Below are 8,328 nucleotides of genomic sequence, written 5' to 3' on the forward strand. Positions count from 1 at the left end.
TTTCTCTCACTTTGGACCCTTTTAACATTAAACTACGTCGTTTTGGATGTTTTATACCCATTTTACCCTTCCCCAAAACTACGTCGTTTTGTGTCCTAAAATCACAACACCTACCCAGCCCAAAACGACGTCGTTTTATGCATTAATTTTTTTTTTTTTTTTTTTTTTAAAAAAAGAAAAGCAAAAAATAAATAAATTTAAAAAAAAAAAAAAAAGAAATCGGTGTATCGGCTTCAACTCTCGTGGGCCACAAATATTTTTGGCTGCCGGGTGGCTCTGAGCCACCGGCCGATCTCTGGTGGACTGACCACCCCACGTCATGGTTCTACCAATCCACGTTCAAAAAAAAAAAAAAGAAAGTGGATCTGCGCTGGCATTCCGGACCAACTCAAAGCACCCGGATCCCTGGCTTTTCGGTGGCTCCATCAATCTCTACGGTTAGCGGGTGGTCCCATTTCACCCCCGAATACCAATTCCCCGATTTTATTTTTTTTTTTTAATTTATTTTATTTATTATTATTTGTTTAATATTAATGACCAAAACGACGTCGTTTTGGGTTGGGTGGTGATGTAGTTCTGAAGCTCAAAACGGTGTAGTTTTGGAGTAAAAACGACGTAGTTTTGTTTAAGTCCAAAACGGCGTAGTTTTAGTCGAGGGTAAAATGGGTATAAAAAGTTAAAAGGGTCCAAAGTGAGAGAAAATAGAAGTTTAAGGGTCCAAAATGAGAGTTTTTGAAGTTCAGGGGGGATCTGCTAAAACGGCGGAAGTTCAGGGGGCCTTAGTGAAGTTTCCCCAAAATTTTTTTTTTTTTGTAGGGGGCGTTGTCCTAATGCAGTTTGAATGCAACTTGTTAACTTGTCCTACATTGTTAAGAAAACATCAATCTTCAAGTTTGCTTATCTATAAAAGGATGCATATCCTCTCTCTTTGAAACCAAATGCCTTGCTGTATTGACTCAGGCTCCATACTCGACTAGCCAGGCTAAGCAAATACTCATATGCAAACTAACTTCTTAAGCCGTTTTAAGAGTACTTGAAGTTAAATTTTTTTTTTAAAACAAAAACATTAAATATAAGAGCCAGCTTGCGAGCTGGCTCGGCTCGACTTATTATTAGCTCGAGCTAGATTTTTTTGGCTCGCTCTTGAGCTCGACTCGATCTCGAGCTTGAGTAAAATTTAAACGAGCCAAGCCTGAACAAGGGAAGCTCGTTCAAGCTCGGCTCGTTTACACCCCTAGGAATTGTGTGACAAACTCATGATTCTTCCTCCTCCCATGAGTTTGAGGGGACCTGTTAAGGAGTTTGCTGCTACATAGGAGAAGTGCGCTAGGATTCTTACTTATCTCTTGTAAGAGTTATTTATTTTTATCACTTTAGGACTCTTACTTATCTCTTGTAAGAGTTATTTATTTGTATCACTTTAGGACTCTTACTTATCTCTTGTAAGAGTTATTTATTTGTATCACTTTAGGACTCTTACTTATCTCTTGTAAGAGTTATTTATTTGTATTACTTCTCTTTTGATTGTTTGTAATCTTTTATATTATCTTTTTATCTTTTATTCTTTGTTTAAATCTTCTTATCACATCAAAGCTTATCTTGTTAGCTTGATGTGATCAAATACAAGTGTAACTCTTTTCTATTTAAGTTTAATGATAAAGCTGCAGAATGCATTTTGGCCAAATATCTCATCTCTTGATAATATTTTACTGTAATTGGGGTAATAACGGGCAATATGTAATAAAACATGTATAACTTTTGTAACAAATATTAGAATAGACCTCGATCAATTTGGAAAGCTATTTTCCACGTGCATGTCATGGCCATTGAGCTTATTCTTGATGAGTGTCGTTTTTTTGGTTCAAAATCCGTTGTCCTAAACCTTAAACTTTAATTCAACTTTTTAGCTCAAAAAGTCAAAACAATCCTAATTCTGTTGGGCCAAAGTTTTTGCTAAGAGTACATTCACCTCACAATCAAAATCTTGAGTCTTGGGTTGTCCTTGTCATAATCTCTGCATGCTAGTGGTTGTCATAGGAAATATAGGCTGCCCCATGATATAAGGGCTCAACAGACTAACACGAATATTAGGTTTAGGGAGGGGCAGCAGCATAGCTTTTGTTTGGTTTTTGCTTCTTCGCCTTGGGTGGATGAGAAGTTTGGTACTGCCTTCGTCCATCCTGTCATCAGTAACCATGAAAAGAAAGACTATTACGGCATGTGTTGATACGGTCGGAGTGGTACGCTAGGAGTGATGGTGGAATCAGTAGCAAGAGTGGAATTAAGAGGGTATTTGAATAGAACGTAAGCAAGAAGGGTGAGAAAGCTTCTGTGCTTATGATGTGAACGGTTTTACTTTTATTGTTGGCAAGTGAGCTTCATAACAAAGTAAGTATCGAAGGTCAAGGGGCTCAGTAAAAAAAAAAAAAAAGAAAGATTTTCTTTATTTCAAATGAAATTAAAAAGATCCTATTCCGTATGAAAGTGGTGCATCTCCACAATTTAATTCTCTTCGGCTCGAGGGGGTGGGGACGCTTGCAAATGCTCTTTTTCCTTATTGAGTAGGTTCAAAATAGACAAGACTATAAAGTCTCATAAATTACTTTTCTTCGAGGGAGTACCCCTAACGCCTCATTTCCTTATCAAGCAAACTTGAAATAAGTAAAAAACTGAAGCTAAGTTTGTTTCTGATTATTGGTCATATCAGACCAAATTATTTTCAGTTTAAATCCCAAAAACTTTGGAAAAACTCGGCTACTCCTAAGGAAGAAAAATGTGATATAGAGTCCTGTTTACCTAGATCAAAGTCTAATTATATCCCTCATCATAAAAGACAACCTTCTCAAAAGTTTGTTCCCACCTGTCATCATTGTGTCAAAGTTGGTCATATTCGATTAAATTGTTTTAAATTGAGACCCCATGTGTTAAGATTGTTCAAGAGTAGGTTTTGAAGGATTATACTATTTACCCATTGAGAGAGAGTGGTAGTGATCTCACCTTAATTCAAGTGAGTCAATAACATGCCTAGGATTAATTGTTTAGGGTTTAAGGTTAGTTGTTTAGGGACGCTTGCAAATGCTCTTTTTCCTTATTGAGTAGGTTCAAAATAGACAAGATTATAAAGTCTCATAAATTACTTTTCTTTGAGGGAGTACCCCTAACGCCTCATTTCCTTATCAAGCAAACTTGAAATAAGTAAAAAACTAAAGCTAAGTTTGTTCCTGATTATTGGTCACACCAGACCAAACTATTTTCAGTTTAAATCCCAAAAACTTTGGAAAAACTAGGCTACTCCTAAGAAAGAAAAATGTGATATAGAGTCTTGTTTACTTAGATCAAAGTCTAATTATATCACTCTTCATAAAAGACAACCTTCTCAAAGGTTTGTTCCCACCTGTCATCATTGTGTCAAAGTTAGTCACATTCGACCAAATTATTTTAAATTGAGACCCCATGTGCTAAGATTGTTCAAGAGTGGATTTTGAAGGATTATACTATTCACACATTGAGAGAGAGTGGTAGTGATTTCACCTTAATTTAGGTGAGTTAATAACATGCCTATGATTAGTTGTTTTGCTTATTTTTGAATATTGTTATGCAAATATCAACCTAAATAATAAGCCTCCACTACAAAAATTGTATTTTTTTCCTGACATGTAGTTTCTGATGTGTTAGGTGGTCTGACCCGTCAGTAAATTTTACTGACGTTGCCTTTTTGACGTGTGTCAGGCGTTAAAATTTTGGGTGTCAGAAACGAAAATTTTCTGACGTGTCACTTTTAACACGTCAATAATTTTTGACATGTCAACATGTGGTATGTCAAAAAAATTTCCTGACATGTCATTTTCTGACACGTCAAAAAATTACTGACGTGTCAGAAATTGACACGTCAAAATTTTTTTTGATGTGTTAAAATTAACATGTCAGTAAATTTTAAAAAATTATTAAAAAATAATAATTTTTCTTTTTGAAAATTCTTCTGGAATTTTTTTTTTCAATTAAAAAATTTATTAATTTAAATTATTTTTCAGTTAAAATAATTAATTTTTTTTTTTCACCATCTCCAGCTTGATCTCCCTCTCCATTTTCTCACTCTCTCTCTCTTCTTTTCTCCATTTTTGTTTCTCCGGCCAGCTCTCCCTTTCTTCTTTTCTCTATTTTCTCACTCTTCTTTTCTCTATTTTCTCACTCTTTCTCTCTCTTCTTTTCTCCAATCTCGTTTGATCTCCAGCTCTCCCTCTCTTCTTTTCTCCATTTTCTCACACTCTTTCTTCTTTTCTCCATTAATTTTCAAAAACCCAAATCCAAAAAATCTTCAAAAACTCAAAAACCCAAATCAAAAAATCAAAAACCAAAATCAAAAAATCATCCTGAAAAATCAAAAACCCAAATGTCAAATCCAACAAATCTTCTTATCTCCTCCTCTTCTTCTTCTCTTCTCCTTTTCTTCTTCTTCTTCGTCTTCTTCTTCTTCTTCTGCTGCTGCTTCTCTTCCTTTTCTCTTCTTCTTTTCTTTTTCTTCTTCCCTCTAGAGGGAGCTGGTCGGTTGTGTAGATCAGAGAAGAGGGAGATTGAGAGAGGAGAGAGAGAGTGTGGGGAAATAAAAGAAAAGGGAAAGAATAAATAATGTATAAGAAGAGGGAAAGAAAAGGGAAAAAGTTGAATATCCTGCTCATTTTTTTAGTGACGTGCCAATATTTAACACGTCAGCAATTTCTGACTTGTTAAAATAGCATGTCAGAAAATTTCTGACTTGTGAAAATAGCACGTCAGAAATTTTTGACGTGGTATTTTTGGCCAAGTTAGAAAAATATTTACTGACGTAGCAAAAAATCGTGTACTGTAGCCACGTCAGAAATTGATTATTTTTTTGTAGTGCTCTAAATGTTGTTGGAAATAATTTTGGATGGTGCACAAATTCTTATTGATATCAAATCATTACAATCTAAAAATTAACAATAAAATAAATAAAATACAAGAGATGAAAAGTAGAGTATGGAAAGATCTCACAATGTGCTATAGAATCACGCAAGAGCGTTGTCCTTAAAGGTTGATTCGTGCCTCCCAGAGTGTATAACTCGGTGCGATCGGATCCTTTGACACGCAACCTCTCAGGATTAGACTATAGCGTCTACCTTCGTTAAGGACGCACTTCCAAATAACGAAGAGTAATAGAACAACCCAATTATCAAAGTAGATGAGGGATTTCGGAATATTATTTTGTAGAAAAACTAACAATATAACATATAGCTTTCTAGCTTAGAAAACCAAAGGGTTTAACAAGAGAAAGTAATATATAATATATCCAAAAAAAATATATCTTTGGAGAACTCAATATATATATATATATATATATATATATATCTATATGCATAAGTACAGTTGTGCCTTATATAAACAAAACATAAAACCAATGTTATGACCAACGGTCATAATAAACATAAATGCCATAAAAGCTTGGTCAACACCTTTTTTCCAAGCAACGGTCAAACAATAGAAAACTAAATTAAAGTGATTTTATTTTCCATAAAACTATTTTAATACCCAACGGTAATAAATATTAATAATAAACCATAACCGAATAATAAAGATTGTTTGTAAACAATATTAATGTCCAAACCGTTATAAACCAAAATGATTAAAGATATTTTTATTTTTCATAAAAACGCATGAATATAATAATATCAAATAATAAAATGGTTTCAAAGGACCGAAAAATGAATGTTTGTAACACATGTTTCAACAAATGTATGTTTTAACGCGTAAATGTTTAAGATCAAACAATAGTATAGCTAGCAAATATGAGATCATTTCCACGAGGATTAGATTAATTGTGTTTAAAAAATTATAGCTTCTATCTAAATGAAACAAAACAAATAATAGAGAGAAAAATGCACACTTTACTCCAAAAACTACATTTTAGCGTGTGCAGAGGAGTGCTTTATCACTTGTTGCCAAAAGTAGAGAACGGTTCCATCATCCATGCGACATACAGTGTGATGGAGAAGACAAACGCCGATTGAGACTCCAGTATCCATGCTCAAAACTAAAAAAGTCATTCTCAAGCATCGAACGAACACCATGTGAGTGGATATATATATATATTTTTTTTGGAGAGAAGGTTAGCGAAAAAATTATATCTTTAATGTTTAGGGCTGTCATCTATTTAGGGGTTTTGGTGAAAATTGGTAAGGAAATCAAACCCTGTTTTTTTGGAGATAAAGGTTAGTGAGATAATGCCATTGCCAGTGATACTTGATGAAGTGAAAAATAAATGGAATTTAGATGTGAGCAAGAGCCAAATGTATAGGGTTAGGAGAAAGGTGGTGAAAAAAATATATGGTAAATTGGAGGAACAATATACTAGGTTATGGGATTATTGTGAGACATTGTTTCAGACATATGCTGGAGATGGCATGTTTGAAGTAGAGGAAAAAAGAAGACAATATGTTGTTGATTTGAGGAAAAAGACGTGTGGGTGTAGGAAGTGGCAAATCATTGCGAGCCCATGTTCACATGCATTTTCAGCAATCCTGTATCATGGAAGCAAGCCTGAGAATTATGAGAACGATTATTATAGTCTTGAGATGTACAAGAAGGCATATAATCCCATAATATATTCAACGCCTATTGAGGAACAGTGGTTGAGGACCAGACATGATAAGTTGGAACTACCTAAATCAGGTTGATCCCGGGCAGCCCTAAGAAGGCTAGAAGAAGGGCTCTTGATGAGTCAAGGGATCCAAAAACTCCGAATAGAATGAGAAAGTTCGGCTCGAGTATGAGATGCTCGAAGTGCAAATTGATGGGGCACAACACAAAGACATGTCCAAAGATGAAAATCGAGGCATCAAATTATAGTACTGAAGCTAACATGCCTACTCAACCCCAAGCAAGTGTAAGTTTGAATATATTAAACCCTAAACCTAAACCTATATGTTATTGTTTTGGCTGAGACAATGTATTCTCTTAATGGCAGCAACATACAAGAGGCAGAGGTGCATCCTCAACGGTGTCCAAAAACAAATCCAAAGGAAAGAGGATTGTCACTGAGAAATGAATACAAATTATGGAGTCCAAGATGAAAAAAGCCGGATTGGAAGCATTGATCCCGAACTTGTTTAAGTTTTTTCCAAACATGACTTCAGCTTTTGTTGATCTTATTTCTAACTGATGGGAGACAAGTATTTTGGACAAAGTTGTGAGCTGAGTTCTGCTTCTGTATTTTGGACAAGTGTTTTGTCCAAATTTTTGATGAGCTGAGTTTCAGCTTCTTTATTTTGGACAAAGTTATTCTTCTATGCATTGTTTCATACAAATGACGGTTTTTTGATGATGCGTTTTGGATCCAAATATTAATGGCTGAAAAATTAATGTGGAGATCTTAAACTAACATCACATACAGAATAACAAAGCACAAAGTACCAAAAAAAAAAAAAAAAAAAAAGAAAAGAAAGGCACCAAATGCACCCACATTACAGAAGGTACCTTTTTAGACATTTCCTTACAAAATATTCATTTCCTTACAAACCCTCTGCACACGCTGGGCAGCTTTCATTGTAAAAGTGGATGTGATGAGGCACGAGGGTATTTTGGGAAGGTTCAAGTGATTTCCATCCAAAATGACGGATAGAATAAACGGAGGTATTGTTTTTTTTTTTTTTTTACATGTCCTCGTAAGAGGGGAGAAGGGGATTCGAATTAGTGATCTCCGCTTCATTAGGCGTGATTCAAACTCCAAACGGAAGTATTGTTTTGCTAACATCTGATATTTCAGGGGGGTTTTGTGTCAATTTTTAAACTTTGGACGTTAAAATGTAAATGTGTGGATAGTTTAGGGGGTAAAATGTGTTTTTTCCAATAATAGATTTGAATAAACAACAAAGATTGCACTCATGAAAGAAAATCGTAAAACAGATTTGAAACTAGAATTGAAATAATGAGAAAATTAGTTAAGGCTTTGATATTTACAACTAATCATCTTCCTTAAAGCAAACGACTTGCACAATGCTATAAACTAGATTTAGATGCTTACTGTTTGTCAACCTAAAAGTATGATATCTACTACCTAAGCTATTGATTTTTCTAAACAACAAGTTAGGCATGAGTGTTTACTCTAACTCTTTTCATTCTCAAAGTATTTAACATTGTATCTACTAAGTTGCACTTCAAGAAAGCATAAAACAATGAAAATCGTCAAACACACAAAACCTTGAACATGGTATCTATTTTGGTTTTTCATATTGATTAATTCCAAGAACTCATAATTGGTTCCTTCGTCACTTAGTATAGCACAAGACTCGGTCATCTAAATTTACCTATATGACA

Source organism: Corylus avellana, chromosome ca6 (genome assembly GCF_901000735.1).
Source record: "Corylus avellana chromosome ca6, CavTom2PMs-1.0".
NCBI lineage: Eukaryota > Viridiplantae > Streptophyta > Magnoliopsida > Fagales > Betulaceae > Corylus > Corylus avellana.